This window comes from Peromyscus eremicus, chromosome 13, assembly GCF_949786415.1.
Source record: "Peromyscus eremicus chromosome 13, PerEre_H2_v1, whole genome shotgun sequence".
Taxonomy (NCBI): Eukaryota; Metazoa; Chordata; class Mammalia; order Rodentia; family Cricetidae; genus Peromyscus; species Peromyscus eremicus.
The window spans coordinates 13,805,872-13,829,165 of NC_081429.1; positions in this window are offsets into that span (position 1 = coordinate 13,805,872).

Genomic DNA, 23,294 nt, shown 5'->3' on the forward strand with positions numbered 1-23,294 from the left:
AATAAATAAACATTTAAAAAGTTTCATTATACATTATATACATTTCTATGGCTATTGTATCAGTTTTAGAGCAGGAAAAGGCGCTAAAAAAAAATAGAAAATTTCAAATTATGCAAATCACTGTGTGCTTTGTCCAATCCGGCTATGCTGTCCGTCACTTACTAGTTTCAAGAGGCTTGGGGCATGTGCCTTGCATGCTGGTTGTACCAACCATTAACTGCCACGTGAGCTGCGTTTCTTAGCCTAACTTGTATCTCAACAGCTACATTTGGAGAGCTGGGTTGTCTGTCGGGAGGATGGGATGAGATGCCCCAGGCGGAGTATTTAGCATGACACCCAGCTGAGCAGTGTAGACTTAACTGACTCAGTGGTGGCGGAGGGTCTACCCAGCTCACAACAGTTTCTGTACCTGGTTTTGGAGCTTTTTTTTTTTTTTCTTTTTCTCTTTGGAAATGGTATCTATAATATTTTTTCTTACATGAGAAACAAATGGAAAGCACAGGGAAAACATTCATTGTGGGAGAAGGGGAGGAAAAATTGTATTACTGGGAAACTGTCTTTTAGACATGGCAGAACCACTGCACTCATGAACTCACAGTGACTGTGTTTGCAGCACAAGACCTGGACCAGACCAAACCAGTCAACAGTCCATTATGGATGATGGGGAGGGACATAAGAGTTCCTGCCTCCAGCTGAGGAGGTATGGTAGTTAATGTCTGCTGGGTAGGTTGACCATGTTCCAGCTGGTAGTCCTGCACCCATGCATATGGACCACTCTAATTGAATTCAGTCGGGGGGGTGGGGGGGATGGGCAGGGGGAAGGAGGAGGAAATAAAGCTGAGAGGGGAACCTGTGGGGAGGTCTGAGAGGAGAGAGCAATGGGGTGTGGATATGATTAAAATACATTGTATACTTGTGTGAAGTTATCAAAAGATACATTTAAAAATATGTGTTAAAAAAGAAAACTCAAAACATGTTCAAGGCATTAGGATTCTTTCCTGGTGCTCTGTAGTTAATTGCTTATTAAAAAAAATCAAGTGCTGTGTAATTCGCATTCTGCAAAATGTTTGTGTTGGTAGATGAGGAAAAATAATGCCTATTAAATTCTCTTGGCCCAATGTTGCCCTCACTCACAAGGGGAGTGTATGCTGTGTTACTGAAAGGAAACACACAGGGTAGAAGTTTGTGAATTGAAGATTTGGGAGGCACTCCTCACGTCCACTGTATGGTGGGGACTGGGGTTGGGCCAGTGCTACCGGGAGAGGGAATGCTGGGGGAGTAAGATACCCAGGCGCTGTGACATCAGCGTGGATGGGGGATGCAGCCAGTGTGATGACGTGAGTCTTCTGACGTCCTAGACAGAGTGAAGAACAGATGTGGTTTAGGTTCCTTAGAATCCTACAGAACAGTGGCTACTTGTGAGTCTGGGATGCATTTGCTGAATGTCTCTTAAAGTCTTTCATTTTTAAGCTGTACAGTGGTCATAAAAGAACACTTCTCACAAGGTTGACAAGGTGCTTAAGAGTCATTTTGAGTTATGCTTAGTACATAAAAAAAAAAGGCAAGAGACATTGTTGCTATTATGACTAGGCGTACCAGCACCTATCTAAAATATTCTGGGGGCTAAATATAATGTACCCAGTATCCAGCACCTGCTTAATACAAGTTCTTACCCTTTCTCTCTTTGCTTTCCTGGGCATTTCTGTAAATCTCATATTTCCTTGGAGAGTAAGTTCTACCTTCTCCCCTACCCCCAGCCCCTGCAAAGTGTCTTCTCCTTGTAACTCAGTGACCATGCCTCAGCCCTGCCTCTGCCCGCATCTCCTGCTTCGTGCTCCTGAAATGCAGGATCCAGGAGGGTGGCAAGAGGGGCCACTCGGTGAAGTCGCATATCTCATCCTTTTGAGGTTTTCCACTGAAAACAGCCACCTACACCCCTCAGTTCTTCCCAAAGATGGTTACTTCCTAGTGCTTGAAATTACAGGATCCCAATGCTAAACTGAGCCTGGCTGAGAGATAGAAAGCAGAGGGTCTGCGTGCCAGAGAAGCCAAGAGATGTGTGCCTTCGGCTACCAGGGCTGTTTGGTGCATGTGCTATTTGAAAACTTTTGAATTAATTGCCTGATAACAGGCAATATTTCATACACACACACACACACACACACACACACACACACTGAAATGGGTCAAATTACTTCAAGTATGAGGCTCAGAACCATCTTTTAAGAAATATGTTTTATCATCCCTGAGAAGGATGACATGAGGACTCAAACCAGAAGGGCATGGACTGAAGAAGTCTCAGCTCCCGTCTTCTGATGCTTACATCCTCTAAGTTGCATGCTGATGCATTTGAATGTAAGTCTACACAATCATTGTGTTATTTCCCCTTCTCAGAGCACCAAGGGAGTGATGGGTTGAAGACTTGGCTGTCTTTTCTGAGTTCTCAAATTCTTACTCTTCGGGGCCCAGGGCTAAAAATGATCATTTAAAAAAAGCTAAGGTGTATTGATTGTTACCGGGTACAATTAACAGACATTTCAAACAAGCTGCTATTTATGACCTTTAGAAGTGAGTCAGCAATTAAATACATTTATACATGGCATTGCAAGGCAACAATTCACTGAGAGAAAAAAAAAATGCTGTAATTCCAGACAGATTTTTAAAGCTGACATAGATACCAAAGCAATCCAGAATGTCGGCACACTCAGATGGTCTATTTTATTTTTAGACACAGTTCAGTACTCTTGAGAAAAACAACCATATCTTATAGCTTTTTTTTTTTTTCCTGGACAAATTAAGGTATTTCCTCACTGAATTTGGGTGAACTTTGAAAGAAATTTCAGTACCCTTTCGAACAATGAACACTTTTAGACAGAACGGCAAAAGAAATGGTCACCTCCTTCCTGAATGTCACCTGTGGTAGCTGAAAGCCATAGAAGATTAAGTACACTGTGGGATTCGGGACCCTTATTGACCCTGCTATCATGCAATTGGAATTTCTTTCATTTGTAGTAATTTTTCAGTGTGTGTGTGAGGCAAGACTTAGAATACTAAGGAAGGAATTAAAGAAAGCCAAACACACACACACACACACACACACACACACACACGCAAACCCAAACAAACCAAAAAATAACAAGAAACAAAACAAACAAAAAAACAATAACCATTTTCTGAACAGAACCAGCCAGAGGGATGAGATTTCACTCTCAATTCCATTTCCATGGTCTGTATTTTATTTTTTAAATCATTGTATAATTGTGAGGATTTCGTACATGAGTCCACTGTATTTACATCCTTTCCAATCCTCCTCCCACTTCCAACTCCTGTCTGTCCGGCCATCCTCAAATTCATGGCCTCTTCTGTATTTATTTTTATTTTACTTTTGTGAGTACGTGTACTTACTGAGCCCAATTAATGTTGTCCTTGTTTGTATGTGTAGGAATGACCATTTAAGACTGGGGTCCCTTCCCTGAAAAAGAAAAACAAAAAAACAAAACCTGGTTCTCCCTCTCTCAGGAGCCTTTGACTACCTCCTTCTCTCCCTCTCTCCCTCCCTCCCTCCCTCCTTCTCTCCCTCTCTCCCTCCTTCCTTCCCTCCCTCCCTCCTCTCCCTTCCTCCTTCTCTCCCTGTCTCCCTCCCTCCATATCTTGTCTCTCCTTCTGTCTCTGTTATATAATGACTTACACTGATTTTTCCATCTCTCAGTGATTTATAATTACTAAAGAAGAGTTGAGTTTTAGATATGGCCAATTTTTTCATTGTAGTGTATAGTGTGTGGGGACAGTGTGTGAGGCTAGTCTTAGACTACTAAGGGTGTGGCCCGACACATTTGCATATGACAGTGTCATATTTTAGTGTCAAAGGTTGGACACCACTATCAAACGAAATGCCCTCATGACAAGCATTTTTAAAGGTTGTTAAAAAAAATCTCTTTATGTATTTCACCGTTTTTTCCCCCATGACAGAAGTGGCCCAAGAGTTGTGTAATGAAGCTGTTGCCAGGGAAACTTGTTTTTTTTTTTAGTGAGTAGCAAATTTCCCAAGCAGATGCATTTCCTTTCTGACTAATGAGTGTGTAAATGGTACCTCTATTGCTTTCTGCCTCCATATTTTGGAAACAACTTGAACTATTTGCTTAGGACAGCAGACATCTGCTTTGTAAGACTGAAGCAGACAGACTCTTAGTACGCCTTATTTATATGCAACTGGTGTTGCATACTTCAAAAGCACATTTACCAGTTTGCATTTTTTGGTTAGGAGACATTTTACACCTGTTAATGGCAGAAATGATTGTTTAGATTAAGGGGGGGAGGAAAACTTCTCTCTAAAGATTTAGCTCTGTCTGTCTGTACTGTGCATTTCATTCCCACAGGTTTAACCACAGGCAGGGGAACTTGAGTGATCTGGGCTGGGAAGCCGACTGGAAGCTGCATAATAGAAATCTGGATATTGTTATGCAAAGCTGAAGGAGCAAGACTATTTCAGAAGCAATAACGTTTTCTTCTAGTTCACCGATCCACTAATTTCTATTCACTTTAAACTGCTCTTGCATTTTTTCAGAGGGGGGAAGAAGTTATTTTCTGCCTTAGTGCTGCTCTAATCTTTGGCTTTGAACAAAAATCTTCTTGATAACAAGGAGATATATAGCCACTCTCTGGCTCTTTGGGGCAGCTGGCAATGGGTGCAAACATATGCAAATAAGGAACAGAGCGATTTCCATAAAAGGTGGAGCCACATGCCCTCTAATTATGCCTTTGATTTTCAAAGGAGGAGAAAGATAGATTTAAGGAATTAGGAAAGGGCAGGCCCAGAAAAAAAAAAAAAAAAAAGTAAGAGAGCGGCATTGTGAGAAGCAGGAAGGATTATCTAAGCAAAATAGAATTCGTTCACATTTTGTTAAAAGTATCTGTCTCCTTGAAAGAGACTTCTAAAGTTTCAATATACCCAAATTTCCATAGTACCTTTGGAAAGAAGGACTATAAATTTGCTAATTTGTGTGAATTTACAAGACCTCTCTTGGTGGGGTTATGCAACATTATGGGTTTTTTTTTAATTTTAAAAAGCATCTATTCATATTTTGTTAGATGTTTTTTGCTTCTCCACAATGTCTTTCAGAGTGATGGAAGCTAAATCTTTTAAATATTAAACTGAAGGTTTGATTTGAGGCTGGCCAGTGTCTCCATCAGACACTTTCTTTGTCCCAGGGTTTTATAGAGAGAACCTGTCTCCCCAGTTCCCAGTCTGCTTTTATTTGTTGTTTTGTGGCTTTTTTTTTTCTTCCTTTCCCAGGATTTTGACAGTTTTGAGGAGTGTTCACCAAATATCCAGAAGAATGTCCCAAATCCCAGTGTGTGTTTGGAGCTTGTATGTCCATATAGCTATGGTCATCACTAAATGTTATGGTATCAACCTCCACTTCTTAGTTAAAGTCTGTCTGCCCAGTTTCTAGTGTTGCCCTTTACCGTTTCTCTACCATGCCTTGGAAAAGAGTCCTTTACTTTTACCCAACACTCAAAAGATTGGGATGGTAATTAAATTTCACTTCCTGGAAGGGCAGGAACATCTACCTAGGATTCTTTCTATGAGGAAGAGTTAAAGTCTCCTATCCAGCCTATTAGTTTATGCAATAATTTATATATGCAATATGGATCCATGTGCTTGCTCTCTACTGTGGGTTATAATTTAATACAGATTCACCTTGCTCAGAATGCTCTCCCCTTGTTAGTTGAAAGCTCTTACAGGTTGGATCCTGTGCACCTTTGACCCACACTCAATTGTTGGTTCCTCGTTTTCTGATCCTGCAGATAGTCAGCCCCAGCTTCAACTGAAATGTCCTTTTAAGGTAGCCATTGAAAGGGGTCGATAAAAAGGAAGGTGACCGTGGGTACCTTTCAGAGGGCCCTACCAAGGTATGCCACTGAACAAATGTGCCACATACAGCAGAGTTAGTGCAAGAGGTTTAGTGGCGCAGTGGGAGAGCCAAAGAGGGAAAGACCGTGTCGGAGTGGGGACTTGAGAGAGACAGAGAGACAGACAGACAAGAGGAAGAGAAGCAAGAGAGGAAAGAAGAGACAAAGCAGAGCGAGAGGCAAGAGAGATGAGAGACAAGAGGAGGCAGAGACAAAGGATTGAGCTGTGCCTGGCGGGCACTTTTCAAGGGTGCACATGTCTCACAGCTGACCATGGAAAGGCACCTGGTGACAGGTGATTATGTAACTGCTTTGGCGGCAGAGGCAGGCTGCTGCTGCTGTTCGGCAGCAGAAACTAACAACCGTAGCTTTATTTGTTTTAAAGAGTCGGGAAGAACAATTACGGACATGCAATAACATCATAATATCCCGAGTCTCATGGACAGTAGCTATTATAACATATTTTTTTTTAAATTCAACTCATTGTGTTTTAAGCTAGATAAATCCTTAAAGGTACGCTTGTAGGTATATTATATATACCTACTTTAAAGAAACTGCAGCATCCATATATTCATATAATAAAGCCCCGAATCATGCTGCCTTAGAGTGAAGATACTTTGGAGAGTAATATCTTTAGGTTAGATAGATAAAGAGGTAGGGTCTTGGTCTTTTGGCTTGATCTGTTATTACAAAATACTGAGATGGGCACTGTGGCATGTAACCTGTGATCCCACACTTGGAAGGCTGAGGCAGGAGGCAGAGGTTATGAGTCAGCCTGGGCTACATACTGAGACTGTTTCAGAATGAAATGAAATTAAACAAAAGAAAATCAGCAACAAAAAAGTCCAACAGCAGGATTTTATGTTTCACAGTTTTGAGGCAGTGGAGTCCAAGGACAAGGTACTAGCACAGTCTAGTCCTGGTGATGTCCTTTCTTCTGGGCTGCAAATACTTGCCTCTGGCTGGGTCTCTTCCTCCTGCTGAGTCCTCCCTGGGTAGTGTTGAGTAGCAATTTCTCCCACTGAAACATTTCATTCTGGAGGGAAGCTTAAGACTAAGAAACTGAACAGAAATTACAAGCCCCTGGAAGCAAACAACTCAGTCTCAGGAAACTTCCGAAATAAGGTTCACAGGGGTCTACAGCACCTACCTCCCAAGGGCTAGATAAGCAGGAACAACTGCCAAGGTAAAGAGACTCTCCATACCAGCTGAGCTGAGAACCAGGGATGAGCTTTGCTGAGCCATCTCACCCAGGCTGGGGGGTGGGGTGGGGGGGTGGGGGGTGGGGGGGTGGCTTCTGGGAATGCAGCAGGCTTTGAGTTACCCATGCTACTCTAACATCTCACCCTTACCCTGAAAGCAACCTAACAAACGAACTCATTGGATGGAATCATCTCTTTGTTCTGTCATCCATGTCCTTTCTGTTCGCATCTCTACAGGAAAACTCAAACGACAGGCAGGAAGAGTGCCCCGGTCTCTTGTGAGGACGTTTCTTTCCTTATGAGTGACCCGCCATAGCCTTAGGCAAGCAGAATTACCTCTCAAATGTCTAGCCACAAAATGTTATCATGCAATGGTTAGGGCTCCAGCATGAATTTTAGGGATGCAGACATTGGGTCCAAGAGCCTTCACTGATTGTGACGGGAGTCTTTTACCTTACAACAAGAGGCGATTAGAACTCTGGTAAGGGGCAGTTGTATGGGAATATAACAAGGAAGTGGTATTCTACAAGCCCAGGAGAGAGGTCTAAGAAGAAACCATGTTAGTCAACATCTTGATCTTGAATTTCTATGTGCCAGAAGTCAGAGGATGCAAATTTCTGGTACTTTGTCACACCCCTAGCAGCCAATACAAATTATATTATTGACCCTCATTTATGAGCTTTTATAAAAACCCGTGTAGTCTCATGTAGGAGAAAGGTGGAGAGATGACAAATTTTCTGTTTTCTTTAAGTATTATTCTGTAATTTGTCTTTCAACCAAATGAAGTTTATATATAGGTATATGTATACATATATGTATACACACACACACACACACACACACACACACACACACACACACACACACATATATATATATATATATATATATATATATATATATATATATATATATATATATATATATACTGTTCCAAAAACGAGGAGTTTGAAATAAAGACACATATGTGTTTAGGAAGAAACACATAGCTGAGCTGCATAGCTGCTCGGGCGAGCTGATTCGTGCAGAAGGCAAAGATTCTGCTGGGGGAAAATACAGAAAGGCTTCTCCTTGGCTTCCTGTTATCACGCCTAATATCTGCATGTGCTTTTATAGTGCTGACATTACAATCTTGGACCACAGTGAATGAGGAAAGTCTTTTCCTACAGAACAGCTCCTGCTGAAAGGAAGTGCTGAGCGCAGGCCTTTCTCATTCTGGAAGTTATCTTCTTTTCCAGGAGCATGGAAAGCAGATTTAAAATTAATTAAGCCAAAAAAAGAAAGCTAACGCCAGTATGCACGTGGTACTTCCTGAAAGCACCAGGTCAAATCCATCAGAATGCGGTTCCCGCTTTCTCTATTAAAGTCATAGAACGTCCCAGCAGAAAGGGATCTAGAGGTTACCCTGTTCCCAATCTTTTATAAATGTGGCATCCGATGCCTGGAGGTTTGATCTGCTCGAAAAACTCAAGTGGATGAGCACCAGAGCCAGGACAAGGCTGAGAAACACTTTGTTTTATTTCTCATTCACATGGCTTTGGAATTTCTCTTCACTGTTTTTATTTGCTGCCACTGCCTCCTCCTCCTCCTCCTCCTCCTCCTCCTCCTCCTCCTCCTCCTCCTCCTCCTCCTTCTCCTCCTCCTCCTCCTCCTCCTCCTCCTCCTCCTCCTCCTCCTCCTCCTCCTCCAGTTCTTCTTTCCAGGAAAGGACCACACTATGTAGCTTTATCTGTCCTGGAACTCACCATGTAGACCAGGATGACCTTGAATTTCTAACAGTCTTGCGGGGCCACTCAAGCGCTGAGCCACCGTGTAATCAGACAGGAATATTTCTGGTGAAAAAAAAAAATCTTAGAGTGAGCAATCCAAAGTTGATTAAGCCAAGATCATGTTTACTGAGCCATGTCACTAAAACTTCATAGATTTTTTTTTTTTTAAATAAAAAGCAAAGTCGCCATTTCAATTTTCTAAACATGTCTTTGTCCAGTGGAATATTAGCACGACATCAAACTCAGCCAAGTTTGGCTCAGGTATTTAGGTGCTGTTGGGATTTCAATGTGAAATGCCTGGTGCAGGTTCATGTGACTGAACACTTGGTACCCAGGTGCGGGCACTGTTTGGGAGGGTGTGAAACCTTTGGAGATGGTGCTGTACTAGAGGAAGTGGGTTACAAAGTGGCTTTGAGATTTTACAGCCTAGACTTACTTTCTGCCCATACTCTGCTTTGTGGTGATGTGGGCAAGCAGCTTTATGCCCCTGATGCAACAGCCTTCTCTCGAACTGTGGTCAAAACCAAATGCTGTGCCCTCAGACTGTGAGTCAAAAATCAAACACTCTGATTAAGCTGATTCATTGGGTATTTGGTCCCAGCTTTGAGAAAAATAGCTAATCAGCTGCCTTCTTTAGGGCCTGATTTCTCTCCTTATCTATTTTCTCCGTGTCAAATTCATTTTCAAATGCAGTCTGCCCTTGCAGTCATATTAGCCTCTTGTTCTGGCGGTTGACGTTCAATGGAGAGAGTACTTGCCTCCTTTCATCTGTCCAGAAAGTTTCTTTGTGTGTCTGTGACTGGATCTGTGTCCATCACTAAGCCAATTACGTTTGGGAAGGATGCTGCACGGCTCCGGCTTGCCCCACTGCGGCCGTTTGTTGTACCCCTGGAGCTGACAGTAAAGGCTACTTTTTCTTGGATTATAGGGGCTGATAGTTGAGGGCAATTTTGTATGCTGTTACCAAAAGAAGGGGCATGCGTGAATGCTGGCAGGTCTCCAGCTTGAAAATGGTTTTCTGTGTTCTCTTTTGAAATTCCTCCCTTTTCATTGTACGTCCGGGGACCTGCCCCACACCAGGTATGCAATCAGGATAGAGCAGACAATGTCTCTTTCTTGGTCTGATTTGTGCTGCTGTAGCAGAGTATTTCAGAGTAGGTAATTTATAAAGACAGAATTCTACTCCCTCGTTATTCTGGAAACTAGGAAATCAAGAATGAAGGCATCGGTGGGTGTGGCATCTCTTTCTAGGGTAGTGCCTCACTGCTGCAGCCCCTAGAGAGGAGGATGCTGTGTTCTCACTTGGCAGAAGAAAGGAAGTATGAACAAATCCACCACTGCAAGCCGAAGTGGCCCTAGTCACTAAACACCTCCTGTTACAGCCCCCTACCAAAGCCATTGCACGAGATAGTTATTGAACTCCCAGCACATCAGTTTTCAGTGACACATTCAGACCATGGTAGTCTCCAACACATGGAATTATGATCTGAAGAAATGTGTTTAGATACAGTCATTTTTTTAGTGATCAGTAAAGCAGGCTGGTTGTTGAGGTCTTAGTAGGATACTATTGAGAGTAAGATTGGACTAGGTATTCTCAATTCCTTCTTGCAAACATTCCAGTCAAATAAGACACCCCTTGTCTAAGAATGGAAGCTGGGAGCACAGTAGGACAAGCTGTAACTGTCGCTCTTGGAGTCACTCAGGAATGGATGGATGAAGATAGGGGGTTACTGTTCCCCTCTTAATAAGCAGTGTTACACTTGATTAAGGTGGGTAGAGTGGACGCTTTGGTAGATGGGAGAGTTAGTGTGAAGCCTCTCTATGCTGTGCCCTAGGCACTGTGCCTAGTGCTGATGGTGTACAGGAGCCATCACAGAGAAAGACATTATCCTCCTTCAAGGTGTGTGTGATCTGTGTGGGAGACAAACACAGAGAGAACCAGCAGGATGTTGCATACAGATTACAGAGGAAGCCAGGTACATTTTAGAATATGTTCTTCTGGAAAAGACAGAGAAAAAGAGGAAAGAGAAAGAAGGAGGAGATTAGGAAAGGCTCCTGGAGGAACAGTTATTTCACTGATACCCAAGAAGGGTTAGAATTCTTAAAGGGGAAGAGGCAAGGAAAGGTACTCCAGGCAGAAGGAACTGCACCCAGTGCACCCTCTGGCCTGTTCTGTCCAGCACTTCCACCTGTGTTATTACCATGCACTGTTTCAGCTTCTGGGGGAGAAGGGGCTCCGTTCATCACCTCATCTGGTTCTCCAACAGCAAAACCTCAGAAGGAAGGCCTGTCTTTACTGTTCTTCCCTCGGTCCCACTCAGAGCCGTGCCCCCGTCGGGTTGACTGTTACTGCTTCTTCATGGTTTTTCTAGGAGGGGGGCATCAACACGCCAGGATACAAGCCCAGAGTGATAGCTCGTACTAATGGTTTGTGGTCAAGACCGTGGAGAATCAGAATTCGCCTTGCAGAATGAAATCCGTGTAGGGGAGTGAAGAGGTTTCGCTGGATGCTGTAGCTGTCGCAGGGGTGACATTGCCGTCCTTTTCTGGTCCCCGGACTCTAAAGCTTTTAAAGAAACAAGCCTGAAAGATGGCCTCTTTATAAGTGGGAGGAGTCGTCGAAGCAAACATTTCTCTCCCTGGAGCCACTGAGACAAGTCTTCATCTAATGTCTTTTGTATAATATTAGGATTCCCCACTAAGACAGAGTCTGCTCTTCTTAAATAATAGACTGAAAGCACATCTACCTTCAAGGACTCACTAAAGAACTAGTTTGTTAAAAGCGTAAAGAAGCTTTTCATCCTAAAAATAATTTTTATATCATGAAGTGCAGGCAAGGTCGACCCACACAGAATATTTTCGATTCTTTTGCTATTTCCAGTCTTGGTTTACAAGCAAGCAGTTTTAAGAAGCATAGTTATTAGGGAAGAGAGGCAACCTTTGTTAGAGTGCCTAAAAAGTCCCTGGAAGACTCAGTCCAGGCAGGTCCAGTCCCCTCCTCCAGTCCGCGGGGGAGGCTTTGCCCTGGAGGAGGTGGGAATGGGGGGTGGGCTGGGGGAAAGGTGAGGGGAGCGGGAGGGGGGAGAACAAGGGAATCCGTGGCTGATATGTAGAACTGAATTGTATTGCAAAATAAAAATTTAAAAAAAAAAAAAAAAAAAAGGAAAAAAAAAGTTCCTGGAAGGCTGTTGTAGGCCCTCGGAGATAATCTGGAATAGCCTTCGGGTCCTTATTTTATCCTTCGGGCTTGTGAACTGATAAGGGGTCCTCTCTTCTCTGTATGCAGCCTCAGGGCCAGCAGGCCACAGCTTGGCATCAGATCTCAGCTGTGCACTCTCTCTGCCTGGGTCCGAGGCCAGGACCTTCTTTTAGTGAGTGGCCGGCAAGCCCAGGGCTATGTTTGGTGACAGGGTAATGAATTATTAACCAATCTCCTGTGGGTTCCTGAAGTTCCTGACTTTCTCAAACCTATATCCTTTTAAACTCAAGGATCAATAACTATGACATATACTATGGTTTCTTAAAAATACATCAAGAAATTTCTGATTAAAAGATATTCCCACTACCATTTCTTCCATTTGGATTTTTGGTTTGTTTGTGTTTTTCACTGTCTGCTCACAGCTCCACTAATCCCACAAATCTGCAGTGCTCCCTGGATGTCTCTGGAAACCCCAGCTTATCCTTCCCAGTCTTGGAGAAGAGTGTAACCTTTTACTCAGTCGCTTTAGAAACTTCTCAGATCCATAAAACTCCTAACATGGGAGCCCCTTCATGTTTAAGTGAAGAGATCTGAATATTATTAAGAGCACACAGATTCTATAAATACTCATCACATGCATGTATGAATGTGGTCGTCCATTTATCAAGCAAGGTGCCACACAATGTGGAAAATAGGAATGGGTAGGCAGGATGTTATCTGTGTCCTTGACTTTCTGCAGCTAGACAAAAATAAACATTTGATGATACAAGTTACAGTGGATCTAAGGAGCAAGTTCTGAACATTATGGTAGTACAGGTAAGGGAGACTTGCCTTGTGGTTAGAGACTTAAAAAACCTGAGGCTGAAGAATAGAGATGACAAGAGAATTGGGGTAGAATCACAGGAAATAGTGTGGTAGAGTAAAAACACTGTTTCAGGGAGGTGCGTTCTGATTTGACTGATGGTTACAACAATAACATACGGGGTACCTGCTAAGTGCATGAGTTTTCTTAAGTAACAAAAATCCCCAAAGACTGAATTCATTCTTTTCTTTTCAGGGGAGAGGATGTTCATTTCTGAGAAGTCATGTAACCGGCCCCTAGTTGTTTAGCTGTTGAGTTGAATGTTGGCAGTCAAATGTGGAAATGTCTGTGTCCAAACCTCCATGCTGCCTCTACTGTACTATGTACATTCCTCAACATGCGGGGGAGGAAGAGAAAACAGAAGCGAGATTTAGTGTTCAGATTGAGAAGTCTGAACTTCATGAGGGAGATTGTAAATGAAAAGAGACAGGAGGAAATGTAGCCAAACCAATGTATTTTATTGTGTGTGAGAATGTGGGTACACATGTGACTGGTACGCATGTGGAGGTCAGAGGGCAACATTCAGGAATAGGTTCTCTTCTCCACCGTGGGTTTCAAGGATTCAAACTCAGGTTGTCAGGCTAGTGTGGCAAGTACACTTACCCACAGAGCCACTTTGTGAGCTCAAATAGATGTATTTGAAAGACAGGTTTGGTGTTTCCTTTGAATTTTTCTGTACCGAGTTACATACTAAATGATGAGTGCAGTCAGGGACAAGGACATGCTTTTGCTGGGAAAGAGTTATTGAAAATGGTATTTCTGTGGAAAAAGAACGTGTAGAGCTAAATTATACCATAAGATGATGATTACTACAATAAACGGGTGTCAACCAGATGAATGCCATCAATAGGTCAAAGCTGATTTAATCTCTGATGCTCATGAGTCTATGGAGCACAGTTGTGTGACTTGTCTTGTTGATGTAATAGAAACGTTAGAAATGTAGAGCTGGTGAGAACTTGGTTCAAATCCTGCCTCAATATGTCCAAGTTACGTGAGCAGGTGAGCACTGATAACCCTTCCAACTGTCACAGGTAAAATGGGTGCACATCTGTATGCTTTGTGAATGTTTATAAAAAATAATCTTAGAATGCATCACACAACAAAAATAAGTATCATTCATTAATAAAAGCAAGACTGTGGGGGCTATAGAGATGGCTTAGTGGTTAAGGGCACTTACTCCTCTTTTGGAGAACCTGGGCTTGATTTCCCAGCGCCTACCTGGTAGCTCACAACTGTTCTGACTCTAGTCCTAGGAAATCCAGTGGCCTCTTCTGTCCTCCACAGCCATGACACACACATGGCACACTTACATACGTGGAGGAAAAACACTTATAAACGTAAAATAAAAATGAATAAATCTTAAAAAGAAATCTGTAAAGGTGAAAGTATTTCTGACATTGCCAAATGGAAATTTGATGATGGTGTAACAAAAGTATGTCTGGTTACAATATCAAAGTTTAGTCCATCTTAATGAAGGGTATTCTTTCCTTCACAAAAAATATGCACTATAATAAGCAACTCATCATGTAACTATGAATTTAAATATATTTTAAGAACTGAAAGAGTTTATATAATGGTATATAATAGCAATATACCTAAAATTATGGGTTGTAAAGCCTCATGAAAAATACAAGTCATTTTTACTATGTTGAAATATGATTTTTACATCTATTTTATTGACGCACATCTATTGCTTTATTAACAATAGGTCTTAATTCTTTTTGAGAAAAAAAAATCCAGTACTTCAAAAGTAGGTCATGCTGTGCATAGATTTCTTTTTTGAGCATGATATGTGCTTATGTGGTAAATTGTACATTTAGTCTTTACAGAATGAAAAGCAGATGATATAACTGTCTACAGAGCATCAGAAATATTGCAAATGTATTTATTGGAAGCATTGTTACAGTTGTTTTGAATGTAATATTCTTGGAAAAACCACTTGTCTACAAGACTTTGTTTTGGTTAGCAGACTCTACTAATTGAGACCCTTGTGTGGAAACCTCCCTAAGGAAAATCCTATAATTGGTGAAATCAGCGAGGGAGTGGACAGCATGCCATATAATTTCATCATTCTGGAGCCCTGGCCCTTAATGTTTTAATCAGTCTCATACTTTCCCAGGACACAGAATCAATGAACTTCCCCAAAGAAATACTTAGATTAACTTTAAGCACCCACAGTTAGCATCATCTTTAGAATGCATTTTCATCCATGTTATAAAATATCCAGTAACCATTCTTGGAGAATGTGGTTGTTTCTACTCATCTGCCAACTGTATCACCAGGTTCACAAAGAAGAAAACCAAAGCACAATCTAAAAAGTCTCCCAACCTTGGATGGAGTCACTTTCCTTCTTGGTTTTCTTCCTTTGTTTCTTTTTCTTTCTTTTTTTTAAAGGAACACTTTAAAATAATTTATCTTGCAAACTTGTTGATGAGTTTCATCAGCATTGCCCTGAAGCTACTTATGAAGAAGGTGTAGTTTGAAGATTTCAATAAATGCATGGAATAAACACGTTACTTTGTATCTGCCTTGCAATCTAACTGGGTAGTTTGCTTTAGTAAAGACCCATGCAACATTATGATATCATTAAGTGCTGTTATTATCTTAATAATCAGGTATTCTTGAGCCTTTAAAACATTTTTATAAGGTCCTATACTCTAGACATGATCTTGTTTATTTCAGTAATTTACCTCATGATAGTAGTAAATACAAATGTGTAAAAAGACCCCAGTATTATCTGCAACAGTAAAAAAAAGGAATAATCTTAAGTGTCAATTATAATGGAGAATGTTTAAATACATTAGATTAGACTCAGAACAGCATGTAGCAATTAAGAGTTGATTTCTTTTTAGGACCCTAAGAGTGACAGTCATATAGTGGAGCTTCACATCCAACCAGGAGCAAAAGTGAAAACTTCTTCTACTGTACTATGCTTCCAACTGAGGAGTTAAGGCATAAGTCAATAAAAACCATACAAACATGTGTGATAAATCATAACTGTGGTAAATGATGAGAAGAATCTGACTGTGAATATGTATAATAGGAACCCTGGCATGATTTAGATTTAACTTGCCAAGGAACTGACAAATTAACTGAAATTTGATTGTGGCCCAGTGCTGGGAAGGACTTCCAGAGAACTTCGTACAGAGTATGGTAGATGGAGCACAGTGTATTTGCAGATGTAAATGGAAGATGAGTGGACTTGTGTGTGGAGATGGCTGGGAGAGAGTGACATAAGGTTTGTGTTTTAAATTTTTCATTTTTCTGTACTATGAAAAAGATTTGGAAGGAGAGAGACCAGAACTGGGAACCCACAGTGAGGTATAATATTAGTAGAGCTAAGTATGATGAATTATGGATTAGAGAGAGAGATGGGGTCAAGTGAGTGCATTCAAGGCATTGTTGGGGGTTAACGGGTTAACAAATGTGTTTAATGATGGCCTGTGTGCCAGGTAGAGGGGTGATGATAACTGAGCATCCCTGTGAGGTTTTAAGCTTGAGGCACTGATAACAGCATGGGAGAGGAGGTTGGGTTTGAAGGAGAAGCTATGTACTTCTTTGAGGACATGCTAATAAAAGTTGCTTTTGAGACCCCCAAGTGTAGAAAACATCTGGAAGTTGATGTAAACCCAGAAGAATCTATATTGTTCCCTCTTACTCTTATTGGTTGGCCAATTGTGGGCATCCAATACATATTTGTGGAATAAAAGGATGAATTGTCTGGAGAAGAAAAATTGCAAGCTGTTGGCTTATGGCTGGTAAGTTTCTACAAGGGAAAAAGAGCATAGAGTGAGAAGAAAAGATAACACTATGGGGCGGGGGGGGGGGGGGGGGGACGGACAGATTCTTTTGTTAAATGGCTGTGCAGATGTATCCAGGAGGAGTCAGTCACACGTTTTGGAATGGGCTCGTAAGTTATAGAAAACGAAGACTGGAAACATCATTTAGGTTTTATATTGAAAACCTTTGTTGACCGTACTAAATGTTATTTTTATAACAAGTGAATGGGAGCTGTGAGGAGAAGGAAGGAAGAATCATATCTAAAGGTGATATGGGAATAAAGACTTTATTATGCTTACTATAATTTCTTTTGAGATGTGGTCTTTTTATGTGGCCCAGGCTAGCCTTGAACACACTAGTTAGCACAGGATTGGCTTCAAACTTGTGGTGATCCTTCTGCCTCAGGCTCCTGATTATTGGGATTACAAATGTGTACCACCATGCTTGGCTTGTTGTTATTGTTAATTGCTGCCATAGATTTCTTTTGATAATAGAGCAATTTTGAACACAATCTTATGGGCAAGGGAAGTCTTTCTATCATCTACTGTTTTCTACTTCATTCTTTAATATTTTATTATTTGTTTTGTAGAGTTCTCAAAAAGATCTTTGAATAAATTTATGAGTAGGATTTCTTTTTGAGATAATTATGAATGGAATTGTTTCCTGACTTCTTTTTCAATGATTGTGTTGTTGAGAAACTATTTTCTATGTTGTTTTTTTATGGATAATGTTTTTATGAACATTCCTATGTAATTAATTATGTAGACGTAAGTTTCTTGGGTACATAGGTGCTTCTCAATTTAAGATAGGTTACACCCTGATAAACTTATCATAAGCTGAAAATGAAGCTAGTGTACTTAGCCTACTGAAGTACAGCAACACAGTCAGAGTAGAATATCAGCTGCCTAACCCATGTTTGCTGTGATACCCGGGAGCGGCAACTTATGCCAGTCTCCAGTATCATGAGAACATTGTGATTCACATCATTAGCCAAGGAGAAGACCGACGTTCAGAACCAGAAGTACAGTTTCTACTGAACGTAAATCATTTTGCAGCATTTTCAAAACCACCACTGAATAGTAGTAAGTTGGGGACCACCTTGTATAACTAACTGTGCAGTTGCTGGATCACAGGAGACATTTTCAATATTTTGATAAACTTCTACATTGTTTTCCAACATGATTCTATTATTTTAAATCCTTAAGAGCGAATAAGAAAGTTTCATTTTTTTTTCTATATCCCAGGCAACACTGTTTTTTTTTTGTCTATCTTTTTTTAAATTTAGTTATTCTAACTAAAATTCTGAAAGTGATATCTCATTGTGCTGTTTTATTTGCATTTCCCTAATGACTCATGAACAATGCTCAGCATTTTCCTCTATGCTCTTGATCATTTGTCTTTCCTATTCAGAGAAAGTTCAGGTTCCATGCTCAAGCTAGATGATAGGACCGGGAGAACTTCCTCCCTACTAGCTAGCTTTTGTGGTATCAGAGGCGTTATGTAGACTGCCAGGGAGAAAAGATACCAGTGGTCTCATGTCTTTGTAGTGCTGGATCCTGCATGCTACTTCCCTGACCTACTAGGCAAAATATGCTCACTGGTGCAATAGTGGCTGGACTGTTACCAGGTAACTAACCTCATTCTGATTGGATTTAGACCTGCTCCATAGGAGGGAATTGCATGCACGCTCTTGTAATCCTGATTAAAAGCTCATGGATGGGGAGGTCATAGGCCCTAGGATAGAGCTGGCTATTGTTATTTTGGTAAATGGTTATGCTGTCAAATTGCCTTCTAAATACATATGTTTCTACCCAGAGAACAGGGATGCTCTCAACCTTGATTAAATAAACTTCTTTTTGCAGTTCTGAGAATACTATTGTATGCTCAGCCCTAAATGGGATATATATTTCACTCCCCTCACCCAAGGCTCAGGGAATGAATATCTCAAGAAGAGACAGAAAGAATGTAAGAGTTGAATGATAGGAGGAGGTGTAGCCAGGAGTTTTCTCTGGTCCTGTGGACTCTCTCCCACCTGCATCCCACAGCCGCTTGGCCCAAATAAACACACAGAGGTTTGTATTATTTACAAATGATATAGCATAATGGCTCAGGCTTCTCACTAGCTAGTTCTTACATCTTAAATTAACCCATGGCTCGTGGCTTACCAATATCTTTACATCTTGCTTCTCATAGTGGCGGCTGGCAGCTTCTCACTGCTCTGTCATTCTCCGGGTTCTCTCTCTCTCTAGTTAGAGTGTCCCGCCTAACCTTATTCTGCCTCACCAGTGGCCAAACAGCTTTATTTATCAACCAGTCAGAGCAACACATATTCACAGCATACAGAATGACATCACGCATCAAGGAGGGCTATGAAATGCAAACTTTTGGATTAGCACTCATGAATTCACAGCAGCTGTGGTTATGTGTAAAAGACCAGTATAAGATTAAAAAAAAGGACAGGATGCTGGAAGAGGGCTGTGTTAGGGTTATGTTTGGGAAGAGTTAGAAGTGGAAAATATGAGTAATTATGACCCTATTTAATTGTATATATGCATGAAATTCTCAAGAATACGATGATGATGATGATGATGATGATGATAATTCCCCAGCACCAGGCATGAGAAATCTCCTTTCAAGTTATTGGTAAGAGGAGTCTAAATACTCTGAAGACAATACAGCTTGTTGCTGCTGCTGTGGATTGCCTTGCAGAGGTTGAAGGTAAGTCCCTATTGCTGAAGACAACATGCACTTCAGCCACAGGATTTGGAAGATTTGAGCTGGACCTAACCTGAAAATCCTGTCTCTGAGGACTAGCTTTCCTAGTACCAGATAGTGCTATTCAACCTGACAAGTGAGGGAAGCAAACAAAGCCATACCCAGCTGTGATGCCTATGAACCACAACAGTGACCAGCCTGGCAAGACATTCCAAATAGTGCAATAATGGCATTCATAGCTTGGTGATGACTGATTGAACTCAAGGCCTGCTCAACAGCAGTGTAGTTGAAACTTTTGTTGGGTTGCCAACCAGCTCCCAAATAAAGACATGGAGACTTATTAATTATGAAAGCTTGGGCTTAGTTTATGCTTGTCTCACTAGCTCTTTTAACTTAATTTAACCTATTTCTATTCATCTATGGTTTGCCTCAGGGCTTTTTATCTTTTTTTGTTGTTCTGTATGTCCTACTTTCCTGCTTCTTCCACATCTTTCTGGCCCCTGGAGTCTCCCTGGTATCTCTTTTCTTTCTCCTACTGAGCCTAAATTCCTCCTCCTACTTACTCTCCCTACATGGACGTCCTGCCTATACCTCCTCCCTCACTATTGGGTGTTCAGCTTTTTATTAGACCATTAGGTGCCTTAGGCAGGCAAAGTACAACACATTTTTACACAGTTAAACAAATGCAACACAACTTTACATAGTTAAACAATGTTCCACACCACAGGAGGGGACAGCAAACCTAGCCAAGGGTTTTACTAGACCACTCCCACCACTTTACTAGACCAGCATGATTTCTAATTGCATTCTGAATACTTGTCTTTATACCCATGGATAAGTGTAGCTTAAACCCCTCATCAAAGACGCTTCTGTTCAGCAGAGAGTGACCATCACAGAAAACAATAACTAGTCACGATGCAGAGAACAACTAACTGATCACCAGGTACCCAGCCCAAATGTACACATTTATAACACAACCTGAGGCTCAGGGAACAGTGCAGAAGAGGGGGTAGAAAGACTGTAAGAGCCAGAGAACTGGGAGGTTTTCTGAAATTGTCTCCTAAAAATGACAGGGACGCTACACCTACCTACACATGCAGCAACAACATGGCTGCCTAAATAAGACCCAAACCATGACAACCTCAGTGGACATTCTAACATGGAAGAAGGAAATATCATAGTACCCCACCCAGGAACTAAAAACTACAAACAACTAAAGAGTGCTGTGTAAAGATGGAGTATTAGTCTTCCTGAGGATGAGCCACCTATTTGGTTAGTTAATACCTATCAGTCAGTCTTTAAATAATATACGTTCAAACAACATCAAATGGACTCATGTGGTTATAGTTACATATTTATGTATCTGTACATATATACATGTACGCATAACAGTAATAATCAAAGAAAGCCATGAATTTGACAGGGAATAAAGGGGATGACCTGAGAGGAACTGTAGGGAAGGTATGTAGGAGGGACTAGAGGTAAGAAAGGAAGAGGGAAAATGATGTAATTATATTTTAATTAAGATAAAATTAGTACCCAAAGCAATGCAGCCACAGAGCTGAAGGCAGCCAGAGGACACAGGTCTGGTGAGTGCCACTATCGTGAGCAAGTATATGGTGGAGAGATGGGGGAGAGAGTGAAGTGGTACAGTCTGTGCACTGTGAAGAGAGGCGGAACTGGAGACTCAGTGGCAGAAAGAAACATCCTGATATGGGAGGCCTGTACTGTTACCTGAGGCTATGGTAATGTCTAGACCAATGCTGCCTGGGTCTGTGGCCCTACCACAGCAGGGGTCTGTTCGGTACCAGCAAAGGCCATTCGTACGTTCATGGTCTGGGCTGCGGTCTGAGGACATGTTGATGACCGAGTGCTGTGCTGAGCTGGCCCCATCCCTCACGTGCGCAGTTCAGGAAAGCTGGCATGCGGACCACCCAGGCCCAGATCCAGGGCTTTGAGCTGGCCCACCCCAACATCTACCCTACCTTTGTGTTGGTGGAGCTTGTGAAGGAAATGGTCCTGAAGAACCATAGCAGCAGGATCGCCATGACTCAGGGCAACAGCAGGACATCCAAGAGGAGTTTAGGTGATGATCCAGTATTGATGGTGTAGCAGAGCCAGAGGCCTCGAACCAGACCAATACCTCATTACAAAGAGTATTTGCAAGTAAAGTCGTTCGGACAAAAGGATATACTGTGTGTCCTAGTTAGGGTTTCTATTGCTGTGAAGAGATACTATAACCACTATTGGTGAAATTATTAAGGCCACTCCACGTAGTTAAAAGGGAGGTTTATTTTGTGGGGTAACTTACAAGTGAAGGGATAGGTAACAGGGTCTGGGAAAGGTGTGGCACAGTCCAGCGGTGTTCTCTGGAGAACTCGGCTCGGTCTAGCTCCAGCGTCCAGGGTCCAGGAACCAAGAGAGCCCACGCATCTGGATCTCCTGTCTTCAGCATCCTCTCTCAGCCCTGCCTTGTAGGTGTGACCACTACTGAAGCTTCAATGGGTGTTGGAACTTCCAGGTCAAAGCTGGAATGGCTACCTACTACAAACCACAGTAACTCTTATAAGGAAAATATTTAATCAGGGCAGTTTGTTTATAGTTTCAGAGGTTCAGTCCATTATCATCATAATGGGGAGCATGGCAGCATGCAGGCAGATGTGGTGCTGGCTACATCTTGATATGCAGGTTACAGGAAGTCGACTGAGACACTGAACAGTATCCTGAGCATAGGAAACCAAAAGTCTGCCCCCACAGTGACACACTTGCTCCACTAAGGCCCAATAAAGCCACACCTACTAATAGTGTTACTCCCTATAAGGTTTTGGGGGCCACTTACATTCAAACTACCACACTATGTGACATACCACAACATACTGCAGCCTCCATGGTGAAATTTATTTTTAAATTTAAATTTAATTTTTAATGTTCTTTTGTGGGGAGGTTACAAAGGTGCTGGGCAGATAATGGAAGGACTGAGACATGAGTGGGATTGAGGTTCATGGTGTGAAATTCACAAAGAATCAATAAAAGAATTATGAAAAAATAAAATTAAAAAGTAATTGGGTTATATATTTTTTAGATGTTGAGTTATGTGAATTATTCTTATATTATGGGTACTAACACCTTAACAGTGCTTTGTAAATACTTCTCATTCTGTGGATTTTCTTTATATTCTCCTTTGTTTCCTTTCAAATATAAATGTACTCCGTTTTTAAACATTTTAACTGATACAGTTGTTCACATTTGTGGAATACCCTGTGATGTTTAATAATGACTATATTGTATAATGTTTAAATCAGAATAAACCTGATCCTGCCATAATTTGGACTCAGAATGTTCTCCAAAGCCCTGTGTGTTTAAGACTTCCTTCGCATCTTGGTATCGTGGGGGTGGGTAGTGGAAATTCCACAGGGAGGGGACTCAGATCATTGTTGCTGTGACCTTGGAAGGCACAGTGGGTTGTCATGCCCTCTGTCTTCATCTGTTTTATTTTATAGTGATGGGGTGAGTGTTGGATGCTTCAACCACAGTGTGCCTCTTTGCCATAGGACCAAAGCAGTGGGGCCAGTAAATCAGAGACTACTTCCAACCTAATTTGGTTCCCAAATACAATGATTGCTTTTATAAATGGATTACCTCAGGTTTCTTTCTTTCCTTCCTTCCTTCCTTCCTTCCTTCCTTCCTTTCTTCCTTCCTTCCTTTCTTTCTTTCCTTTTTTTTTTTTAATAGTGACACAAGCTGACCAACACACCTCAAGTGTTTATCATTTCTTCCTGGTGAAAACATACCAATGCACCTGGTGGCAATGTATACATCTTCTTCAGAACAGGACACTCTCCTTTAGCTCTCTT